General features: G+C 39.4%; 1 protein-coding gene across 5 annotated transcripts in view; it reads right to left on the bottom strand.

Annotated features, from left to right (window-relative positions):
* KDM6A (lysine (K)-specific demethylase 6A) overlaps positions 1 to 26114 on the bottom strand; it is a 129175-nt gene that overhangs the window by 73345 nt on the left and 29716 nt on the right. For all 5 annotated transcript variants that reach the window (XM_009997874.1, XM_009997890.1, XM_009997882.1 and 2 more), the window contains exon 3: positions 12417 to 12475. The gene's annotated coding sequence lies outside the window, so the exon portion shown is untranslated. The remainder of the gene's footprint in view (positions 1 to 12416; positions 12476 to 26114) is intronic.

The raw sequence follows: 26114 nt of genomic DNA, 5'->3' as shown, positions 1-26114 counted from the left end.
CCCATTTGCTGCCCTAGTCAACCCCAGAGATAATGCTGAGCAGGGAGGTAACAGGCAAGCCTAACAGTAAAATTGTACCTACAGTGGAGCAGCACAAGGACACTGGGCAGGAATCACCATAGTGTCAAGGATCACACAATGTTTAGGCAAATCAATTTAATTCCTCATTTCATTCCTACTCTCCACGTGTAGTATTATTTATAAGGACAAAAGGTTAGCAGCTGCAATGGGAAATTCAATAAATATTTTTATTATAGCTTCTCATTCAAAAAACACTTTATTGTGAAACTGAAGCCTCCTCTGTTACAATTGCTCAGAAAGAGTTTCCTTACCTTATAACATGCTCTGCTACTTAGACAAGGAAAATGAGCAAGTGAAATGCAAAAGGGACAAACATGCTCCAGATTAGCAGTCTCTCACATCTCACCTAAACTTCTCTGGAATAGGATAGGTGGTGATGAATCACACACCTCAGTATCTACACTGAAATCATAACAAAAAAGGATGCATGTCTCAGCAGTATGTTCACTATCACCTACAAGAACACCACTCAGACTGGAAGGCCAAAGACTGGGCTGATCTCTAAATATTAGCACATTTAAAGCTATGATTCTGTTATGGCTAAGTATAGATTTTATGGTTGTATATTTACATTTCTTGTCTTAACTCTAACACGGTACTCAACATGTAAGCCACTGTTACTTAAAATGCATTATTTGCATCTTGTACAAAGACAGTGTCCTAATTTCTATAAAGAGAGAAAACTGATGCTTATGGTGCCTACCAAAGACAGAAACAAAGCATAGAGGCCTTGCTGTTCTACAGCACATGAGATTGTGACTGTGCTCATGTATACTTTGTGAACTTCATGTTCGTCAAATTTTAGCTAGCTTGCTTAATCAAAAAATAGTATTTCCATATTTCCCCTGTATTATGTCTCATTCTCAAGGATCACTGAAACATGGATTTCTTAAAAAGCTTAAAAGAAACTGTAAGAGATAAACACATTTTTATAGTCTCTTACATATTGAACAGGAAACATTATTTACTACCACAGCTGAGCAAGATAGTCAAACAAAGCCACAAGTGTAACAAGCAACTTTTAAGGACAGTTTTGAAATTTAATTTGAATGTATACTGTTACTCATTCAAAAGAATAAGAATATTGCCTAGTCAGGTCCTTCAGAGAAACACAGCACTTTAAAAACAGTCAGTGGACAACATAAATGACTGTGACACATTTAGTACAGAACCTGATAGTCACAGACAGCCTCCTATGAGGTTTGCTTACAGTTTACTCCACACAGACAACACCATTCACCCATGCCTAAGCTGCTTGTGGAATTGGGTTCAACCTGAGTAGTTATTATGGATCTTTGAGATCATGTTATGACCCAACACAATTTTCCAGTGAAGACAAGCCAAAAACGTGTAAGGAGGAAGAAAATTCATAGGACAAGACATCATTGCCTTAAACACTATCTATGCAGGAAGTAATGGCATGCTTTTTAACTCGTTTTGATGGATGATTGGAAAAATGTATCCAATCAAGTCAAACCAAAAATCTCTGTGCCCTTTAAGACACTTTAGAGCTATCATGCTAACAGCTACACAGTATTGTTACAGCTGTACATTTCAGTTGTATTTGATAGCTCCTAAACTGACAGTTTTGGGAGGCAAGGCAGAGATGCTTTAAAAGCAGAAATTTCCTCAAAAGCTTAAAAAATTCCAACATAGTCAGGGAGCCCTGACTACTCCCATCCATTGCATCCATTTGGCAATGGAATGGACAGGTGAATGACTCTCCACTTAAGAATTTTCTTTCATTTTTTAATAGCTGATGGATTTACATTTAAGAATTAATCCATATGAATACTCAAAATGCTAGGAACCTCCTGCGTCAGGGTCTTGCTTGCATCTTAAATTCTGTATCCTTGGATGCCACAGTAAAAATTAAAAGAGAGTTCTGAAAGGTAACATAAAACTTATAACAAAGCACAATTACATTGGTAAATTAAGGGGAAAATCTTGTAAGAATATACCAAATATTCCCCCAGTTTTTCTATCTAAAAATCAGATATTTAATCTTCTCCATTCAAAATACTGGCCTCCATCTTACTTAAGTCTAGTGTTAATTCTGTATTGATTATGCAATTTGTAGCTTTTCCAGGATGACAATCAGCAACAACAGCAAATACTAATTACTTCAACTCCTTCTGTGAAAAAGAGCCATAATAAAAATTTCACAAATAAAGTGACCTAAACAGCAAAATACTCAAGTTTCTACCAGTGGCAGGTGCTTAGGTTTAATCTGGTGACCATAGCCTAATTTTAAATAGTCAGAAGAATTTTCATAGAATAAAACACTCAAACTCAGGAAAGACATTTACTTATTAACTCTTACAGACAGACAAGCAGTACTACACCACAGCTGAATTAATATTGATTTAATTTTGTCTATGAGAAACATTTAAGCAAAATAGCAATGCACTAAAGATTACAGACACCTCAAGAACATGGACTAGCTTTAGTTTTATTTTGGGGCTGCCTGTTTCCCAGTGTCATGTCTAGAGCTTCAGACTCAGTCCCTTACTACATCAATAGCAAAACATCTGCAAAGTTACTGACACTCATTTCAGTTTTAAGTGCTTGGTAACATCCAACGCAGATGACATCAGGGCTGGGTACAAGCTGGTACCACACAAAAGGAAGTGGACATGAAAAAAAGTGGAAAGTAGGGGCACGTATTGTAGTAGCAAAGGCAAGACAGAGAACAGGGCCCAGTGTTGCTAACTGCAACCTTCCTGGTTCATCTGTTTGCCTGAGTTGGGTCTTTTGGATACAGTAGAAGTCACCTCATCCTTGTACAGATCTTTGTTTGCCCTGAAACACCTCTAATTCCATTTCTGTCCTCTGGTCAGGCTTTATCCAGAAAGATACATGTTTAGAGGACCTAAAGCATCCAAGTTACCCAGATGTTTTCCCTCAAAGCTCTCTTGTAATTTGACCAAAACCGGAAAAGCAGACAGAAACGAACAGCTTGATAATCTGTCACATATGAAGCAGGACTTGGCTTAAATGGCTCAGAGCTTCCTTCAGAGATGATGGCGCACAGCCTTCCTCAAGTAGGTTGTTAGTCTCCACAAGTCATTAACTGGCCTTCATGCACAGACTGAGCTTTTAATTTTAATCCTTCAGCAGACTAAACATACATTAGGCCAAAATATAAATCCTTGAACGAAGCACTCCAAGTTCTCAAAATACAGAGATAAACAACTGTTCTAAATTCAGCAAGAGATTACTTTTGGTTTATTCTCTAAAGATACTGACCAACTGCCTGGTAAGACACAAATTTGGTTGAGGTTACTAAAATTTATTTAATTTAAACAACAATCTTCTCCAAGAATGGGAGCACCTCCACTAGCAGGTAGGAAAGGCTATCTAACACTCCACAAAATGGGAAAGCAGGACTGGAAAACAGATACTTTGGAGGATGAAAAGCAGCTCTGGGCACAACAACGCTACAGTAAAATACAGAAAAATAAAATGACGTGAATCTATCATCTCCAAATCAAGAATTTAAAAATCAATACTGCAGCTATCTCTCCACCCATGCATCTGTACAACAATGCCTACCATTATGAGTGAAGAAAACAGCTGAATAATAATTAATAGGATACGGTAGTAAATATTTAGTGAACTCTTATAAACACTTTTATTAGAAGGTTTTACTTGGATAGACTGTGAATAAAATTAGCTTTGAATTAGGTAAAAGAATACAGTAAAACAGCATCAGTTTATTCAAAAGTTAACACTTGCATGTTTAAAGCACAAAGTGTAAAAATCAGACTGAGTTTACAAAAGAAAAGAAGACATTATTTTAACATATCAGGAAAAATACCAGATGCAGCTGGAGTGAAACTTTCTTTTTCTTAACCTCTTCCAATTTTCTAACCACCAAAGTCTCATGGAATTTCATAGCCTCACTAATGAAAATGTCATGAAGCTATAACTAACAAATTCCTATTTGAAACTTATAGTTCGAACATAAACAAAATGTCTGTAGACAGCAGTAGTCAGGACACTGCAATTTTACCAAACACTTCTACAGTCTTTGGATACAACTACTCTTGCTCATAGGACCATAAAAATTGAATGGCGAAATATTCTGAGGAGCAAGGTCTTTGAACATTTCTCTAGAACAGCAGCTGAGAGTCCTGAGGGATTTTTTTTTAACATTTGCGGATATTAAGCATTTTCATCAATCCAAGAAGTATGTTTGATGCATAATCGCAGAAAGGTAAGATAGCAAAAAAGAAAGTTAATTGCCATTTTGTTAACAGTTAATTACTATTAGTATGTGTAGTATACATGTACAGTTCCATTTTATATATCTAAAAAAACATATATATACCCAGCCACCCAAAACCTAAGAAACATTTGACAAAGCAGCATCTATACACTGTGTGTTTAAATTCTGCATTTCTTATGAAGATAACCACAAACATGAGACCAATTGAAAAGACTGACAGGTCAGGGAAAGAAACATCAATACAGAAGTGCACCTTGAAGAACCCAAGTAAGCAAGGTGTTTTTCTGCTCTCAAATTATATCCCTCCTGGACCTTCAACAGCAGTTGTTTCCAAACCAGGAGCTCCACAGACTGCCAGTTATCAGTGCAATGTCACTGTCAGTCAACTTGGGTGAATCTGAGAGCCTTTAATGCAAACTGCAACCACTGGACTACCTAAGCACTGTGCACCCACCAAAATAGCACAAACTACTTGGAGGCCTGCAGAGCAGACAATCACATTTGATTAGAAATCCAATGGTTGTTGTCTGCATGATTGGTGGTGTTTTCCCACAAAGTGAAGGAGGTCCCCTCTAGGTGGTTTGCATTCTAACACACCCCACTACCCACTCGTCTACTCTTTGTGTCGAAAAGCCCAGTTTCTTGGATCTGCCAACCACTGACATAAACAGCTTGAAAACCATCTGAAGGATCTGGTCATGCTGGGGAAAAAAATAACAACCCCCTCAAGTACAAATCTTAGTGTGTTACTAACAGCTTGATCTTGAAAAAAGGAAGTGTTGACAGAAGAAGGCCAAAGAACAGACCTTGGCAGCACAGGACTCTCCCACTCTCATAAGCAAACAGCAATCACCATAAAACAACAGTTTATTGGGTAGATGAATAAGGCATGCAATACTGAAGGCTGGCACATGAGACTACTGAAAAAAAAGTTTACATTCTGCTGTAGAACGGGGTATTTTCAAAGCAGTTTAAAAAGCTGATCTACTATTTCAGGATCACAGAATCACAGAACCGTCAAGAGTTGGAAGGGACCTCTAGAAATCACCTAGTCCAACATCCTTGCTAAAGCAGGATCATCTGCAGCACATTACTCATGACTGCATCCAGGTGGGTTTTGAACATCTCCAGAGAACGGAACTCCACAGCCTCCCTGGGCAGTCTGTTCCAGTGCTCTGTCACCCTCACTGTAAATAAGGTTTTCTTCATATTTAAATGGAACTTTCCATGTTCCAGCTTGTGCCTGTTGCTCCTCATCCTGTCACTGGGAGCTACTGAAAAGAGTCTGGCTCTAATCCTCCTTGCACCCACCCTTTAGATACTTGTAAAAGGTGTCCCCTCAACCTTCTCTTCTTCAGGCTAAAGAGTCCCAGCTCTCTCAGCCTTTCCTCATGAGAGAGATGCTCCAATCCCCCAATAATCTTTCTTGCCTTCCACTGGACTCTCTCCAGTAGTTCCCTGTCTCTCTTGAACTGGAAAGCCCAGAACTGGATGCAATATTCCAGATGTGGCTTCACAAGGGCGGAGTAGAGGGGGAGAATGATGTCTCTCAACCTACTGGCCACACGCTTCCTTATGCACCCCACAATCCCACTGACTCTCTTGGCAACAAGGGCACATTGCTGGCTCATGGATAATTTACAATCTACGAGGACTCCCAGATCCTTCTCCTCTGATCTGCTTTCCAGCAGGTCCACACCTAGCCTATACTGGTGCACAGGGTTCTTTCTCCCCAGGTGCAGGATCCCACACTTCCCCTTGTTGAAACTCATTAGGTTCTTCTCTGCCCAGCTCTCCATCCTGTTCAGGTCATGCTGGATGGCAGCACAGCCCTCTGGAGTGTCATCACGCCTCCCAGTTTGGTATTATCAGTGAACTTGCTGAGGATACACTCTGTCACCTTGTCCAGATCACTGATGAATACATTGAACAAGACCAGACCAAGAATTGACCACTGGGGGACACCACTGGTTACAGGCCTCCAACTCAACCCTGCTCCATTGGTCACAAGCCTCTGAGATCTGCCACACAGCTAGCTCTCAATCCACCTCACTGTCCACTCCTCTAGCTCACACTTCCTAAGTTTCCTAATGCAGATGTTATGGGAGACAGTATCAAAAGCCTTTCTGAAGTCAAGGTAGATAACATCCACTGCTCTCCCCTCATCTATCCAGCCAGTAATTATGTCATAGAAGGCAATCAGGTTGGTCAAGCATGATTTCCCTTGGATGAATCCATGCTGACTTCTCCCAATGACATTCTTGGCTTTCACATGTGTTGTGATGGTGTCCACAATGATTTTTTCTAACACTTTCCCCACAACAGAGGTGAGACTAACTGGCCTGTAGTTCCCTCAGTCCTCCTTCTTGCCCTTTCTGAAGCCTGAAGAGATAATGGCCTTCCTCCAGCCCTCAGGCAGCTCTCCTGTTCTCCATGACCTTTCAAAGATGGAGAGCGGCCCAGCAATGACTTCAGCAAGCTCTCTCAGCACTTGCAGGTGCATCCCACCAGGGATCCCATGCATCCCATCCATACTTATGTATGTCCAGTTTGGCCAAGAGGTCTTTAAATCAGTCCTCCTCTACTGAAGGGAAGTCTGCCTCTCTCCAGACCTTTCCTCTTGCCTCCAGAGTCTGGGATTCATGAGTAGTGAAGACTGAAGCAAAGAAAGCATTCAGTTAACCCGCCTTCTCTGTGTCTCCCACTATTAGGGTGCCCACCTCATTCATCAGTGAGCTACATTTTCCCTAGTCTTTTTTTTTTCTATTGATACACTGAAAAAACGTCTTCTTGTTATACTTAACCTCAGTGGCCAAGTTGAGTTCCGCTTGAACCGTGGTCCTATTACTCCCCCTGCATAGCTTCACTACCTCTTGGTATTCCTCACAGGTTGCCAAGCCCCTTTTCCAAAGGCCATAAACTTTCCTTTTGTTCCTGAGGTCCAGTCAAAGCTCTTTATTTAGCCAGGCTAGTCTTCTTCCCCACAGGCTCATCTTTCAGGTCCTGGGGATGTCCTTCTCCTATGCCTTAAAGAGCTCTTCTTGGAAGTATGACCAGCATTCCTGGGCTCCTTTACCCTTCAGGACTGTCTCCCAAGGGACAACCTCAACCATGCTCCAAAATGGATGACTGTGAGAAGTAGAAAACTTAATATTCCAGGATAAGATGAAAGAGAATGACAGCCAGAGAGTGCAAAAGAGAGACCAAACTCCTTTACCTCAAGTTAATTATGTGATTAGCACTAATGTGATTGGTGCTACGGCGATGGTAAGTTTTGTGTGTTTTCCTGTAGGTACGTGGAGAAGAATGCTCCTGCCTTGCTTAGGTTTTCAAAGGACTTCTGGAGGAAAAGTGGTTCTCAGGTGTCTGGAGGACTGCACAGTGAACCAGGAGATGAGACACAGTACCACAGATAACCATTGAGGGCTGCTTTCTGCTGTCCGCTTGGCCTTTGGTGGGTTGTGGAATTCAGCAGCAGCAAACATGGGTTCTGGAGGGCCTGCTCAGGGCTTGTATGCTGGATACAGAGATGCTGCACTCTCCAAGTGGGGATTGTAGATGCTTGCTCCCTCTTGCCCATTAAATATCTTTATCTAATTTAGTAAGAATAATTAAAGACTGCTGCTGTTTTCTTGATGTCAAGATCCAATTTTGAATCAGAGTTGAAGAGGAGTAAAATAAGCTTTCTCTGCTTATCTTCCATGTCCCTATTCTAAGGAGTCAAATTACACTAACACCATACAAAATACCCTGGCTTACAGAAGTGCCAGTATGCAGCAGTACCAATAGATTCGGCTGGCTGTGAGATTACTTTAAAGGCATCAGAAGCAGAGATGGAGGTTCTAGATATTTCCTGACATTGAATAGATGACACCAATGCTTCTGTTTTGGCAAGGATGGCTGCAGAAGGGCCAGAAAGCTCCAATCAGAGATGACAGATTTTCCTCAAGCAATCTCTATCTTTAGTCATAATGGAGGTGAGGAAAAGGGTATGGATCATCTCTTGCATTAGACTGGCTTTATTCAGAACTATGTCCTGCAAAAGTATCAATGCTGAAGGACTGTGTTTTCATAGAATCATAGAATCCTACGGGTTGGAAGGGACCTCGAAAGATCATCTAGTTTTACTTAACACTTCTACAGCAGACAAGGAATCTTTGGACTGAGGAGCTTCGGGGTATTCTAAACGGGGTAATAAGGGTAACTGAACTAAGCCTCCTGTATTGCATTTCTAAGGACCATCATTCTAAGAAACATTTCTCACACACACTCTCCAGCAATTTGCAAGATAACAGTCTCTGAAAATACTGTGGGCTGGCCTTGGAACACCATGTTTGGTACACTGAGATCCAAAGAGGGTGTTATAGCCAGTTTTGGGACACAATTGCAGAGCTTGGAACTCTTGTTTTTTTTATCTTGGTAGGACTAAAATGTAAATCAGATCACAGAATCATAGAATGCCAGGTTGGAAGGGACCTCAAGTATCATCTGGTCCAACCTTTCTACATAATACTATAGTTTACAGGAGGTGGCTCAGCACCCTGTCAAGATGAGCCTTAAAATTCCAGTGTGTGGGAATCTGCCACTTCCCCTGGGAGACTATTCCAATGTTTGATTGTCCTAATGGTGAAAAATTTACCTCTTGTGTCCAATAGGAATCTCCACAGGAGCAACTTGTGACCATTAACCCTTGTCTTTTACATGTGACTCCTTCTAAAATAGGGAATCTCCATCTTCTTTGTAGCCATTCTTTAAGTACTGGAACATGGTAATGAAGTCTCCCCTAAGCCTTCTTTTCTCAAGGCTGAGGCAAACCCACTTTTCTCAGCCTCTCCTATTACAGCAGGTCCTCCAGTCTGCTGACCAGCCTTGTGGGCCTTCTCTGGACCCTCTCCAGCCTGTGTGCATCCTTTTTCTAGAGTAGGGACCAGAACTGAATGCAATACTCCAGGTGTGGTCTGACAAGTGCCCAGTAGAGCGGGATGATGACTTTGTCTCTGCTGGTGATGCCCTTGTTGATCCAGCCTAGCATCCTGTTGGCTTTCTTTGATGCTGCAGCACATTGTTCACTCATGTTCAGCCTGTTATCTACCAAAACCCCCAGACCCTTTTCCACAGGGCTGCTCTCTAGTCAGGTTGATCCAAGTCTGAACTGCGTTCCTGGGCTGTGTTTTTCCAGGTGCAAGACCAGTCAGGCTCAGAATCCTTACTGAAGTAAAAAAATAAATGGCATCCAAACCACTACACTTGCAAACAACTATTGCACAGAAATGAAGGGTAGCCTTTGATGAACTACTGAAATTGTTTAAGTGTAGAATCTGAAAGACAACTAAGAAGGATATAAAATTATTCAAGTTATGTGAGTAACTCAGCTATCTTCATTTGATTGGTGTTTTTCCCCCTCCCTGAGAAAGAGGAAAACAAGAGGGAAAAATCAGCCAACCACTTTACTTACTGCTTGATGATAAATGATGAGCAAAAACCAAATATCAATTTTTAAGACCTGTAAGACCCATTTTACTATACTTGATCCAATTTATGCAGCTAATACCTTATGGCCTGTCTTACTGTAATAACTGCATGAAATAGCTTTGGTCTGATCATACTATTGCTACATTTGTGCCTACATTGAGAACTTTCTGTTCTTAGATGAAAAGTCAAACAAAACCACCAATACAAAAGGATGTATCAGCTAAAACTTGTATTTAAGATAATGCAGTAATAATGCTTTACTACAGAGGAGTATACAATATTGATTTACAGGGAATTGCATGTGTCTTGGAGCCAATTCAACAATTATTTTATGCAAGCTAGAAAACAAAATATAACATAATATTATGAACAAGAATTCTAAAAACTGACCTTATTCTCACTTGATTTTTTACTATCTCTGCTCATATGAGACATTAAAAAAAATCTCAAGCACTTCTTTTCCCATTCCTTTGAGAACTACGTACATGGCTCTCATTAAAACCCATTAATATCTAAAGTGGTGTGTATAAAAAAAAAACCTTCATGGATGTAGGGATGAAGCACAGTAGCTTAAACCACCTTAAATAGACTAGAGGTTTCCTCTACCTGCCTGAAATACACAGACTTGTGTACTCCATGAATATAAACAGATGGAATAACTGTAGCAGGTAATAGGATAGCTTGACTAGCATCTCACTCTCAAAGAAGCAGGATTCTTCTTGCAGTCTGCGGAAGAATGCTGTGGAAGATCAAGATCTACAAAGAAGAATGTATCTACTGTAAATCAATTTCTACCACCTCCAATTTTATTATGATTTTGTCACACTCACAACCACACATCCCATGCCTCTCATCCTCAAGAAAACATAGTAAAGGGGGGGGGAAACACTCAAAAAGGATTACAAAACCTGAAAAAAACCACATATAAACGTGTAAAGTTTTATCTGTGTTAATTTTCTTCCTCTAAAAAATCTATCCAACCCTCTAACAACACACAGCTTCTTTAGTACCACACTATATGTAACTTTGCTGTATGAATCAAGTGGCATGTATCATTACTCCACACAGGTTTAACATAAAGCTCTACATGCAGTCAAGACATTACAAGTAAAGCCATCAATTTGTACTCACGCTCTCAACAAGCTTATTTAAAGACATGGAAGAAAAGTCTAAATTAATTCAAAGACCTAATTTATTAATACTTACTTTATTACTTGATTATATTATATGTAATTTATCATTACTTAATTTTTTTAATACTGACTTTGCTTTCCATGCACTGGAAGGTGCTAAATAGCACAATGGCAGATGTGAAACAGGTGGTCTTTCAAAAAATCAACTATTTTAAATCTAAGCAGTGTCTTTTTAAACAGCTTTCTACCATTTTCACTGTGCAAATTGTCACTAGATATGCCTTGTAAGAAGAACTGGTGCACAAAATACTCTTGAATGTTAAATGATGAAGCCAAAACTGCATAAGAAAAAGAATGTTCTGAAACCTGGCAAAATTCAACAAAGATTGATCAAGCCTAAAAATAGTGGATTCTTGGGTTTTCTGAAAACTTTTCTTCTCTTGATAATTAGAATGCAACAGAATTGCATAATGTACAATAGATGGCACTCGTTACACCACTACCAATAAATAAAGCAATAAGTTGAAATTAAAAGCCAAACAGATTCTGAGCTCATGATTTAAACAACTTATCTTAATTGAAGAAATAAAAACTTATTTACATTATCCTGAGGAAAGCACAAATCTTTTGTCTTACAGATTCATAGAAACAATTGGAGGGAATATCTTACTTTATGATCCAAACCATCAGTCAGTAGTCACTTGATGCCTCCTTAACTGCAGCAGTGCTTAGTTCAGTAAGCTTATAAACTTTTTAGTAATCAATCAAGTGCAGTAAAGTCACGCTAAGTTCCTATATTGAGTGTAAAAAAGCATTGACCTATAAAAGGCAACTGAGATTTTTCTAGTAACACTAACCGCAATGGAAGTCTGAGAACCCTTCAACAGAACCCCAGTGACAGAACCTATTCCATTCTTCATTCTTCTCTCATCACCGATAAAGCAAAACCCAACACCCCAACAGAAAACTAACCTACCACCCATATCCAACATGAGCCCCTTTCAGTCCCCAAAGACCTGCCAGAATTGACAGCTCTTTTTAATTCTGAGCTTTTACATTAGTTTGACATTCTGATTCAAATCTGAATGTACTGCTTCTCACAGCCAAACGTTTCACATTATACAGCTAGGTAAAAATGACTGGATACCAAGCTAAATGAAAACGAGCCCACTTTGCCACTTCTTTTGCAAGAGAAAAGTAAAGTTTTTTTGTGAACAGGTTTTCAAACAATCACAGGCTACAGACCACTGAAAACAAAAACCTGTCAAATCATACTGCTTCATCCTCTTTGCTAAATAATATTACAGAAAACTAAAATTCTCCTGTGGTTCCAACAGGTATGTTACAGTAAGTCAGATATGATACCCACAACAGTATAGCTTCAAACATCACAATAGAAAAAAAAATAAACTATCATACACTCATACTGAACAGAAGTTCAAATATTTGCATGACAATAAAACCACACAATATTGATAGTTACTTTTGTTCCAACTTACCATTGAAAGGCATTGTAATGGAAGTAGACCAAACCAAGGCCATATAAAAAGGCAGCATTCTGTAAAGGAAAGATACAATGTTTAAAACCCAGATAAGACAACCATATGCTGTAGGACTGAATTTCTAGTATTTTGTTCATCCTTTGGCATTCTATTTCCATTGTAAGATAAGCATAGTTAAATTCTACCTTAAACAGGAGGAACCAGAAAGAAGGAATTAAAAGATAGGCAGACATTTTAAAAGAACAAAAGAAAAAACAACCAAACAAAACCAGAAGTTATTCTTCACAAAAATTTATACCAGAATTATAACAACAATAATATTCAAGTACTTTTACATCAGAGAGTCTGATGGGTTTTTTTATACTTGTACAACAGCAGGGAAGGAAATGAAAGAGTAGAGGTCTTTGGAAATTTAATATAACAAAAAATGTTTTATGACTGAAAACCATTTCATAGTTGTAACAATTTATACTCACAAAAAAAAGTAAACAAATCTACACACTCCAATTTCAGTGTATAAAGCAGAACATTAATTATATGAATCAGAAAATATGCTTCAGGAATTTTCACTTTTCTGAACATCAAAAATACAGACTATCAGTTTCAAATCTAAGACATCCATATTTTTTCATCGTTAGTCCAAATTCTATTTTCTATTTCCTACTTTGCAGAAGGGAAAAAAACACACCACACCATTCTCCTTTGTAAATCCATTTCCCTCCCATTTTCTTTTCACAGATTTGTTTCTAAAGTGACACTACTAAGAAGGTCTAATGAATGTCTAGCTATTCAATTCCACAAATAATTATTACGTATTTCCTAAATTAGGAAAAATAAACAAATGGCTTTTTCTTTTTAAAAGTTATGCCACAGCATAGTTGTTTTCTTTCCAGCAGAGCTATTCCATTATTTACAGGAGACAAAATGTACATGCTGCCTATGACACATCTTTAGGCTTTCCTTATATATAATTCTAGTTTTGAGAGACCAGAAATACATCCCAAAAAATACAAAGCTCCAATCCACGGACAAGAGATGAAATTTCTATTGTTGAAGATCGTAGCTCAAGATAATCCCTCTTCCATTTGCATGCACTTCTTCCAATAAAAAAAATAAATATCTGGAATTCCACAAAAGGAATCATAGTTATGCCTTAAACCCAATCCAAATATAAATGTTATTAACAGATTTCTCCTAGAAAATAAGTGGTAACCAAAACACCATTCAAAGAGCTACACTCATCAGAAACAGGACCCAGTATTACTATTTCATTTAATCTCATCTGCATCTTCTAAATGCAAAATAAAAAGAGGGGAAATGCTAAAGATCCCTTCATGAATACAGCTGGATCATAGCTTCAGCAACGGACAACTTCCAGGAAAGTGCTGTGGTATGATGGAAGATGTCAACAGGGGAGTGGAAAGGGAAGTACATAAACAATAAATGAATACACTTCAATACTACCATAAAACCACATTTCTATTTAATTGAACAAAAAACCAACATGGATATCAGAAAGATAAAAGATCTCTAATTCTGTGTCCCATGTATTTCCTGCTTCCCAGGCATGCCCAGGCAACAACAGACTAGGAAAGCAGGCAAACTCAAAAACTGAGAATACATAATGCCTTGATTTAGAAGTAATTGTAAACAAAGGACAGAGAGATTTTCACATCTATGGAAGCCCGCAGAATAAAGCGCATATCTAGCTACTAACCATCAGTGTGCTCAAGCCAGGATCATTTTAAGAACAAAAGTTAACAAACTGTCCAGTGATCCACCAACTGCAATCAAGACTAGGTCATTGTAAAGATTTAGAATAACTGTTATAACAAAAATCTTTCATCACCACACTGCAAAACTCAAGTGAAAATATGCCAGACAACTAAAAACTCTTCAATCTTCAAATAATTTCATTTCCGCTACTGAAACCTATTAAAATGCATAGTCCAAAAGAATTACAGATTTGGAAGATTAATTTACCTGATATTTTGATCCTATAGGTTAATACACTTTGAAGGCACAACAGGACCAAGATGTAGGTGATTTGTCCAAATGTGATTAATATACCAAATTCACATTAACCTTCAGGCTGTCCCCACCCAAATAAAATACAAATTAACCACTAGTGCTCTGTCCTTTGTCCTATGACCTCTCATTCTCACTTGGCCTTACAAAGCATTTGAGAATAACTGTAAAAGTCTCTGAGACTGCTACTTTCTTTTCAATAAAATACAGAGCATGATTTAATACTCTGTATTACTTTATTTCAAATGTAAATGTAAATTCTGCAATGTCAGTATGAATCATACGTATCTGTTCTGAACTATTACAGCTCTATCCATATGTAACACCATTAATATTGTCTATTGATTGTTCATTAGATTCGTCTTTATAGAGGTTAAAAAATCCCGTGTTTTCTCCAGTAAATATAATGGTTCTAATTTACTCTCTCCTACTCAGAATCCTGTTGAAAATAACTGATGAGGTAGAATTCAAGTCTACTTTTCTCCCTTCAAACATTATTCTGTAAGACATAGAAAATAAAACTATTTTATTACAATGCTTTCCTTGAATGTCTTAACAACCCCCACACTTCCTGCATGTCTCATGCTAACAAAACTCATTCTTTGGCTACTAACTTAAAATATGTATTTTTATGATAGCAGCTCTCTCTCTTCACTAAATTCTACAGTAAATTTAAAAAGCCACAAACCTAAACAGACCTTACCTCAAATTTTAACCTGAATGTCTGCATTGTTTCATTCTACAGGGATTATATTTAAAAGCAGGCAAACTAGAAATACTATTTCCAAGGCGACTGCTACACTTTCTGCGAACTACTCAAAATGCTAAAATGTTTCATACCAACCACTAGATGGCTCAAATACCTTTTTCCATTTCACACGCTAACAAAATTTTAGAAGATTGTCAAGATATATTGCATATTCTGCTACTTACATGCACTATTTAATGCTGAGCAACATTTTCAATTGTAGTTTACAAAATGTATAAGCTATGGTATTTTATTGACAGGTTAACTTAGAAGGTAAAAATACATATTTATGTAACTTTTTACGTAACTGAGATGAATTAGCATGTTGAAGAATTTTTGGTCTTACTTATTATAAGCAATCAATAAAAAAAAAAATTAGCCTACGAGGAAAACTCCACTTATCTCACAGTCCTTCTGCAGTAACTCATATAGCTGTGTTTTAGTCTCTTTAAAGCACAAGATGGAAATAGATCCCCAGCATTTCATGTGCTGTCTTCTCTAGCTATTTCAGGCCAAGTTCACAACAAACCCTTTCGCTCCACCTTCAAGCACACAGCCAGTGCTCCCAGCAGAAAGACACCAGACTATACCATCGGATTCACACTTTATTTATAAACCAAGGGGGAGAAAAATGCACCTGTCCTGTGCAACAAGTGGCCATACATGCATTCAGACTTAAAAAGGGCACATAGTTCCCAAATCCGAGTCCAAGTATTTTTCACCACTAACACGTTTACATGCCACAATCAGTTGAGACCATGTTACAGACTAAACTTGTGTTTAATAAACACAAGGAAGTGTTGCCAATAAGAATCTGTTTGACAGACACTTCCTGATAGTCAATACAATAGAAAAAGACACTAAAGAGCCAGTGCAGCCTAAGGGCAGCATCCAGTAGGAGTCTTCCAACTTAAAAATGAAAAGGAACAGTTTTTGCCATAGTTTCACAGGATTGCTGATTCAGAAACAATCCCTAACACTGCCTCTCATTTTTGCTGATACAATCATTTGTAGAGTACTACAAACAACTAGATGCCAGAACTGATCTGAGTTATTAATATCCAGATAAAAAAGGATTATTTTTAACTGCATCAGTTTCTCAGCCAAGTTCACTGCGTATCCCCCCCCAACAAACGCATTAGCAGAAGCAAAAGAGAATTTAACCAAAACAAGTAACAGCTCTTTAAGCCTACACTGCTACCAACAAAACACATATGAAACCTACAGTGACTTTTCCAACAGAGTGAAATCCTATATGAAAGATTTATACAGGTAATGTACATTAAAACAAAAAAACCCAAATACTATATTACCTCCTAAACCACAAACAAATGTTCAACATGAATGAATACAGGTTCTGTGGGTCAGTACAAAATGGATAAAAACACAAAATAACATCATAGCATTTCTGTCGGCATTCACCATGCAGTCAGTCCCTCTATCAGTGAGACATGTAGGCTTATACACACCACTTTTTCCTTAAGACTCTAAAGGGCAGGGCAAGATGTAGGTATAATAATCCCTTTATTTCATTAAAAAGTTGGTAATATTCAGACAGAAATCAGTGCGTATCCCAACATACCACAAAATTAAAAATAAAAATACACAGGAAAAGGAAAGAAACAATTCCCCATGCAGTTTGGTTGGTGTAAGGCTGAAGGAAAACTCTGGAAAAAAGATCAAGTTCAGCACCCTTATGAGACTAGTGATTGTTTTTCACTTGCTTACTACTGCCAGGAATCAAAGCCTTTGATGACATATTAAAATTTCTTCCAGCAGGACTCTGAATGCCCTTCCACAGCTGCCCAAGTTCCAGAGGAAGCTGCAGTCTGGCCTACATCACACCACATACGTGGGCAAGGGGCCACTGCTCTTTAGAAAACCTAACTAGGAAAACAAGATTTTACAGTTTACATCGCATCCTGTGGTCACAGGGTCTCTCAGCCACCTGTTCAAAGCAAAAGAACAGTTTCTGTGTTTAAATGTGTGAATATGTTTATTTTTTTCCTGAAAAAAAATAGAAAGATGAAGTTTTGACAGTATGGTACCTAATACTTCCTTCTGAAACTATTCAATATATAATGACAGGTCCCAGGAGAAAATATATTACATAAAAAATTACATTCAGGCTCTTGTGCATAAACAGCTACATGCCTTTGAGAGCTCACAAGCTCTAGCTCTTCCAGTCACAAAGACTGCAAGTGTTCAGGAGAAAGAGGGGAGGGTTCAAATACAATTTATTTAGATTTGTTCAAACATGAAAAAGAGAGCTGTCTATCTAAATGTCTTACACACTCCCAACACGTGCAAAAATACTAAAATCCCTGTAAGTGGTGTATAGCAAATTAATAACATTAGTTTTGCCTTTTTTGAGGTCTTCAAGAAATTCTGCAATACCTGAAAAATCATGACGTTTATACAGGGTCTTTAAAATACAGCTATAAACAACATGCTTGAACGATCCTGCCTCTTGAGCAATAATCGCAACAGTAAAAAAAATGTTGCTGGGTGTGTGCCTGTATACCTGCAGCCAACATGAAAGCAATTAATATATAAAAGTCATTGTTACTGTTACAAATACAATCTGGCATATATAATACCATTAATGTAACATCTTCATAAATAACTACAAAGCAGTTTCCTCTTGTCTTTAATAAAATAATTTCAAAGAGTACTGTCAAAATACACCTACTATTTGTAAACTTGTTAATACATCTTTCTTAATTTATATTAAATACTTCTTTTTTTCCTTTCACAGAAGAATTAAGGCAGATTAGCAGAAAATAAAAACAAACAAAATATAAAAATTCCACGCAATCCACAAAGTAAGGAAATAGTAGGTTTTTTTCCTTGTAAGTGGTGCCTATTTTTGAAATTACTATGCTCTCCTCCACATCCCACTCCCTTCTCATCTCTTCTTCAGGGAAGACTGTACATTTGTCCACACCCTTTACAACTCTCCATCAGTGCTGCATTTCCCTATAACTCCCTTCTAAATTAACACCACTACTCTTTCAACTTCTCTGAAATGCTGCTGTCCTATCATTTTCACCCATGGAAATGGGTGAAAGAAGCTGAAGAGGGGGCCTGGTTCCACCACTGTCCAAAAAGCAGCTTTCCAGCACTACCTGTAAAAACGCTGCTTCTTACATAGAGAACAGGGCACATCAAGATGACTACTAGAGAATTACCAAAACCACAGAGTAACTAACTGAAGATACTTTAATAGTTTCAAAACTTATTGAGTAAATACACTGTGCCACAACAGCTTCACAGAGAACACTTTAATATGAAAGACAAAATGGTAAAGCAACATCAAATAACTCAAAAACCTCTTCATTAACGATGGAGCTGACACAGCTTTATAAACTGGGTATTGCTTTATCCATTAATAAATGTAGGTCCTTGGCAAAATAATCAACTGATCAGCTAGTGTACCTCCTCAAATTTGTCATTAAAAGAAACAGCCAAGCAAACAGCTCAAGAGTGATCGTTGCTATGGGTATCTGATTATGTGTCTTCTACTGAAGCTTATAAAATTTCACATGGTGTAAACATCTCAACTTTCCACTTGCTAGAAATATTTTAAATAATTTAAATATAATAAATCATGTGAGCAAAGGTGCTGTGCAATACAAAAGTTAAATTCACCTTGACATTTTATAGAGACAACTCCTTTAACCAAATTTAATGCTCTTTCTACAGATTCCCTGAATGCTGTTAACAATCACAAAGCTTGTAATTTATTTTGTATAATATATGATTTTTGAAAAACCTTCTGATCTCAAAGCCACATTTGAGACTGAATGCATTGTAACTAAATCAATTTGCCAAAGATTTGTACAAAAAACCTGAGAATCTCTCTGGAGATCACAGAATATTAGGGGTTGGAAGGGACCTCCAAAGATCATTGAGTCCAACCCTCCTGCCAGAGCAGGACCAAAAAAACTATGGCAGATTACTCAGAAAGGCATCCAAACAGGTATTGAAAGTCTCCAGATACTGAGACTCCACAGCCTCCCTGGGCAGCCTGTTCTAGTGCTCCATCACACTCATAGTAAAGAAGTTCTTCCTCATGCTGAGGTGGAACTTCCTATACTCCAGTTTGAGTCCATTGCCCCTCATCCTGCCACAGGGCACAAGTGAAAAGAGGTTGTCCCTGCCTTCTTGATGCCCAGCCCTCATGTATTTATAGATATTAAGTAGATCTCCTCTCAGTCTTCTCCTCTCCAGACTGAAAAGCCCCGGCTCTCTTAGCCTTTCCTCATAAGGTAGGTGTTCCAGTCCCTTAATCATCCTCATAGATCCTCCGTTGGATTCTCTCAAAGTAGATCCCTGTCCCTCTTGAACTGGGGAGTCCAGAACTGGATACAGTACTCCCAAGTGAGGTCTCACCAGGGCCAAGTAGAGGGGGAGGAGACACGCCTCTTAATGCACACCAAGGTACCACTGGCCTTCTTGGCCACATGAGCACACTGTTGTCTCATGGATAACTTACTGCCTACCAGGACTCCAAGGTCCTTCTCCACAGAGCTGCTCTCTAGCAGATCACCTCGTAGCCCATACAGGGGCATTTTGTTGTTCCTTCCCAGGTGCAGGACTCTGCACTTGCTCTTGTTGAACTTCATTAGGTTCCTCTTTGCCCAGCTCTCCAGCCTGTCCAAATCTCACTGAATGGCTGCACAGCCCTCAGCTGAATCAGCCAATCCTCCCAGCCTTGTGTCATCAGCAAACTTGCTAAGAATATACTCTGTCCTGTAACCAAGGTCATTGATAAAGATGTTGAACAGGACTGGGCCCAACACTGATCCCTGAGGGACTCCACCAGTTACAGGTCTCCAGCTCAACTCTGCACCATTGACCACCACTCTGTTGGGCTCCATTTCTTAATTCATCTCACTATCCATTATTTTATCCCAAATACTCTGAGCTTGCTCACAAGGATGTTATGGGATACAGTGTCAAAAGCCTTGCTAAGGTCTACATAGACTACATCCACTGGCCTCCCTGCATCTACCCATTAGGTCACAACATCATAGAAGGCTATCAGATTAGTAAAGCATGATTTCCCCATGGTAAATCCATTATGACTACTCCTGATAACCTTCTTCTCATCCATGTCCTTAGAGATGAGCTCCAAAATGAGCCACTCCATCATTCTTCCAGGGATGGAGGTGAGGGTGACTGGTCTGTAACTTCCTGGATCCTACTTCTTGTCCTTTTCAAAGACTGGAGTGACATTTGCCTTCCTCCAGTCCTCAGGCACCTCTCCTGTTTGCAATGATCTTTTGAGAATGATGGAGAGTGGTGGGGCAATAGTATCAGCCAGCTCTCTCAACACTCTTGGGTGCATCTCGTCAGGGCCCTTGGACTTCTGCACATTCAATTTACATAACTGATCTCTGACCCACTCTTCATTGACTAGTGGAGAGTCTTCCCTCCTCCAGGCTTCCTCTCCTACATCCAGGGCCTGAAGCTCATACGGGCTGGTCTTAGTAAAGACTGAAGCAAACAAAGTATTCAGTAACTCTGCTTTCTCTGCATCCTCCGTTACCAGGGCTCCCACCTCATTCAGCCATGGGCCCATACTTCCCTTAATTCTTTGCTTTACTAGTGATATATTTGAAGAAGCTCTTTTTGTTCTCCTTTACTTCCTTTGCCAGTTTAAGCTCCAAGAGGGCTTTGGCCTTTCTTGTTGCCTTCCTACATACTCTAACAACATCCCTATAGTTCTCCCAAGTGACAAATCCCTTCTTCCACAAACTGTACATTTCTTTCTTCCATGAGACTTTCTTCAGACAATCATTGCTTATCCATGCAGGTCATTTACCATCTCTGCCTGATTTTCTCCTCAAAGGAATGCACCTACCTTGGGCTTGGAGGAAGCCTAACCATCTGCTTAAGGAAGGGTCGACTAGAACAGGGTTCCCAGGACATTTTCCAGTTGGGTTTTAACTGTCTCTAAGGACAGAGGCTCCACAGCCTCTCTGGGCAACCTCCACCACCGTTTAATCACCTTCGCAATTAAGAAAAAAAACAACAAACACAAGAACAGTTTTTTTCATGCTTAAAAGGAATTTTATGCTTTTGATTTGTGCCTCCTGCCTTTCCTTCTTTCACAATGCACCACTGAGAAGAGACTGGTTCTGTCTTCATTACTTCCCATATCAGGTTTTTGTACACCCCAGTAAGACATCCGGTGAACCTTCTCTTCTCCAGGCTGAACAATCCCTGCTTCTTTTAGCCTCCTCCCCTTTTATGACAGATGTTCCATGTCCTTAATCAGCCTCATGGCCCTTTAGTGCGCTTGAGAGCCTAGCACTGGACCTAGCACTGGACCTAGCCACAACAGATCGCCTCCCTCAACCCAGAAAGCTGTTGGATGCCTTTGCTGCAACACCATATTGCTGGCTTATGGTTAACTTGCCCACCAGGACTCACACGGCCTTTTCTGCAATGCTGCTTTCCAGCCAGTCAGCCTCTGGCCTGTACTGATGCATTGAGTTACTCCTCCAGATACAGGACTTGGTAGCTCCCTTTGTTGGCCTCCATGAGGTTTCTGTAGACTGTTCAGGTCCCTCTGAAAAGCAGCACAACTATGTAGTCTCTTCCTAGTTTTGTATTCTCTGCAAACTCGCTGAAGGTGCATTCTACCCCACAATGCAGGTCATTAACTGAAGGTGATGAAACCTAGCACCGCTATCAACCCATGGGGTACACTAGTAGTATCTGGCCTCCAGCTGGACTTTGTGATGCTGATCACAACTCTTTGAGCCCAGGTTAGCCAAATGTCAATCTACCACACAGACCACTTCCTTAGTCTTCTAGTCCAGTACTTAATCAGGTTGTCTAGGAGTGTATTATGTGAAACAGTGTGGAAAGCCTTTCTAAAGTAAACAAACACAATATCCATGTCTCTCACTCCCTTCACCAAGCTATTCATTGGGTTTCAAATGGCTATCAGGTTCACCAAACATAATTTCCATAGTAAATGCATACAGATTGCTTCCAATTACATGCTTGCCCTTGGTGTGTTTGGAAGTAGTTTTCAGGATAATTTCCTATTTCTACCTGACCAAGGAGGTGAAGCTGACTAGCCTGTAGGTCCTTGGATCCTCCTTCTTGTCCTTGAAGGCAAGAGTGACATTAGCTTTTCTCCCAGGCCTCAGAAACCTTCCCCCATCATCATGACCTTTCTGGAGTAACTGAGAGTATTCTCACAGTGACACAGGCAATCTCCCTCAGCACTCACTGATGTGTCCCCCCAGGTCTCATGGACTTGTAGATAACCAGCCTGTTTAAACATTCCCAAACTTGATCCTCCTCTATTGAGAGCAAATCTTCCTGGGTCCAGACTTTCCCACTGGTCTCAAAGGTCTTGAAATAATGATGGCAGCAGCAAACTCACAGAGTCTTTCATCTTCCTTTTGCTACCAATATACTTGCAGAAGTTGCCTTCCTGTTGCTCTTCACACCCCGCACCAAATTCAATTCAACATGGGATTTGGCTTTCCTTATGAGATCCCTGAATGTTTGGACAATGTTTCTATATTCCCCCTGAATCCTTGCTTCTACGTCTTTTATGCTTTTTCAATGCTTGAGCTCTGTCAGGAGCATCTTGTTCAATCACACAGGATTCCACTCTTTCATCTAACTTCCTGCAAGTCAGGATGGACTGTTCTGGAGCTCACAGAAAGTTATTCTTTAATATTAACAAGGTCTCATGAACTCCTCTTGTCTTCAGGGCCACATCCAAGGAATTCTTCCAAGCTGATCCCTGGGCAGACCAAGGTCTCCTCTCCCAAAACCAGGGTTTTGATTCTACTGTTTGGCTTGTTCCCTTGTTCAGGATCGCAAACTCCATAATTTCAGTCTCTGCAGCCAACGCTGCTCTCAGCCTTCACATTCATAAACAGTTCTTCTAATACATCTGTAAGCATGAAATGATCAGACTGTCTCCCTTTATTGGCTCCTCCCTCAATTTTATCAGAAACTTTTCAAATACAGAAACTTCCTGGATTGCTTGTACCCTGTTGCTTTGCCCTGCTAGCAGATATCAGGACGGCTAAGCCTCCTATTATGACCATAAATACAATGCTTCTTCCAACTGTCGGAAGAAGGCCTGATCTACTATTTCTTTAACAGCTGGTCTGTAGCAGACAACCATGACCCACAGACACCCACTAGACCTGACCCATAATCTCTCAACTGGCTTCTCAACTGCCAAAAGCAGGGCTCTGTACATTCTAGCTGCTCTTTCATAAAGGGCTTCTCCCTGTCTTCACCCTCCCAGTCTGTCCTTCCTAAAGAGACTGTACCCAACCATTGCAGTGCTCCAGATGCCTAAGCTACTGCACTTCATTTGTGACCCCAGTGAGATCATTGCCGGGCAACCGCATGTGGACCTCCAACTCCATCCGTTTTTTCACCATACTATCTCACTTGTGTACCAGCACTTCAGACACCCGTTTCCACTAATTTCGCAGAAAAGATAAAAGAGAAATCCCCACAATGCTGTCCTCTAGGCAATTCCTTATTTTGTCCATACCCTTGAGTTGAGGCCCCAGTATTGATTAGCAGAAGCAAATTAAATACAGAGCAGTTCTTCTCAACCTCTGCTTTTCTTAAATGTCTACTGCTCTTATTACACACCTCTTAAAGGATTTGGCTTCCCTCCTTTTCCAGCTAGATATGCTGACCTAACAAAAATTATTGGATGTCTTGACAAATGCTTTCAATAAAAACACAGAAATTAAGTGTCTGTTTCTGTATACACACATTCATAGAACAGTTTGGGTTGGAAAACACCTTAAAGATAATCTAGATATCCCCTCTGTGCCATGGGCAGGGACACCTCCCACTAGATCACGTTGCTCAAACCGCTATCCAACCTGGCCTTGAACACTTCCAAGGGATTAGGCATCCACAACTTCCTTGGGCAATCTGTTCCAGTGTCTCGCCACCCTCACACTAAATAACTTCCTCTTGATGTCTAACCTAAATCTCCCCCCTATCATAAAAGGTCATAAAATGTGTCTGGCATGATTTGTCCTTGGTGAAGCCACATTGGTTGTGATTAACCATCTCCTTATTTTATATGTGCCACAGCAGAGTTTTCAAGAGGATCTGTGCTGTGATCTGAGACAGGGGATTACTGAAATATCCTTTTCGGAAGATGACATTTGGACAGTTTATTGAAATATTTAATTCCCTTTTATATAGAAAGTGATCATCACTATTTATACCCACCATCTTCAAAAGATATGATGAAATAAAAATACTAGTATTGAGTTGTATGTTCTTGATTCACAACTTTTCCAGTACTTTCCAGTAAAAATAGGAAACCTACAGAGTTTACAAGTAGCTCCACTATGTCCCTGTCAGTTTCAGACTGCTGGAGAATTGTTACTGTGTTGGAAAAAAACATTACTATCATTACACATCTGCTCTACCTGAAGCATTCCACATAAAATGGGAGTGGACAAGCTGAATAAACTAAGGCATTAATGACTATAAAGTTATTCAAACACACACAGGCAAACCAGTAAAAAATGAAGGAAAACAAACAGAAAAATCAAGTGGAAAAATTGCCAATGTTGCTCCCTTTAATCTTAAGCTACACTGTGCTGGGCAGTAACTAGAACCAAGTTATATTTGGAACTCGCCTTAGTGGAAAATTTTTAAGCTGAATTTTCAGCCAAGTTCCCTAAGAATGCTGCTGCTACTTACATGTTTTTCTTTCCAGTTGAATAACTCTTGAACCTGTTAGCTGCCTTTGTGAATTTTAGAGAAAGCAAGCCATCTTAAAGATGAAAAATTTGAGGGATGTCACTGAAAACACCTGCTGGATAGAGAAAAGAGCTGCCAAACCAAGGCCAGCTTTCAGAAAGCAGATTGCTCTCTCCTCTTCGGGAAGTGACACTTAGCCCATTAGCACAGATTTTTATCAAGCATGTGCTTTTCCTGTTCAGAGATGTCACAGGAAACAAGATGTCATTTAGGATGCTTCACTAGGAAAACCAGGGGAATTACAGTTCATATATGCTCATAAAGAGATGTGGGAGAAGGAAGGACAGGAGGTGTGAAAAGAAAACAGACACCAGCCTGTCGCTATCCAGGCTTCATTAGCTCTAGCATAAAAACAGTTTGTTCTGCAAACTGCAAACTGAACAAAAAAATCCCACATTCAGAATGCTGAACGTCAGCTTCAGAAAAACAAATCTCACTGGTCACTTAAATTTTTATTTGATTTTTGCATTAGTCAGTAACATCTGAAAATGAAAAATGTTACTGGATAGCATATTTTGGGGTATATATTCTGTTCATGGCTACACTAAAATAAGAATACGGTAATTTTTTAAAGGTTCAATTGTTTGATGTACCCAAATGTGAGATCATTGGTTAACAAGTACTAGTCAGATATCAATTATTACTGAAAATTATTTTCCAATTAAGGCTGTAGTAGGTTTAGTAGTAATCACTAGTTGGTGTTCTAATTGGTGATTTGCTGTTTTATTTGATAGAATGTACAAATACTTAAAATACAATGAAACAGACAAGGCAACAGGCCCACATAACAGGCATCTGGGGGAGCAGACAAGATGGCCAGCAGCCAAGAGCAAAGCAACTGGGCAGCTTGCCAACCATTCCCACAGATTATTTCAATTCCATCGAACTATCATTTCTTAATAGAAAACTGTACATCAGTAAATTTTCAGCCCATTCTGTGAACACTACCAAGTTTAAGAACTGTCAATTTCTAAAGGTAAAACAAAGACAAAAATACAAACCAGCCAAATGATAGGACACTCTCAGGTAATTCTGCACCTCTCTACTTAGCTCCTTCATCTACTCCAGATCTCAGCTTTCTTTCCCTCACTAATCCCTCTTCTCATTACTGTTACATTACTGCTGCTGAA

This window comes from Chaetura pelagica, unplaced genomic scaffold, assembly GCF_000747805.2.
Source record: "Chaetura pelagica isolate M959 unplaced genomic scaffold, ChaPel_1.0 scaffold360, whole genome shotgun sequence".
Classification (NCBI taxonomy): Eukaryota; Metazoa; Chordata; class Aves; order Apodiformes; family Apodidae; genus Chaetura; species Chaetura pelagica.
This window is presented reverse-complemented; position numbering and strand designations above follow the sequence as displayed.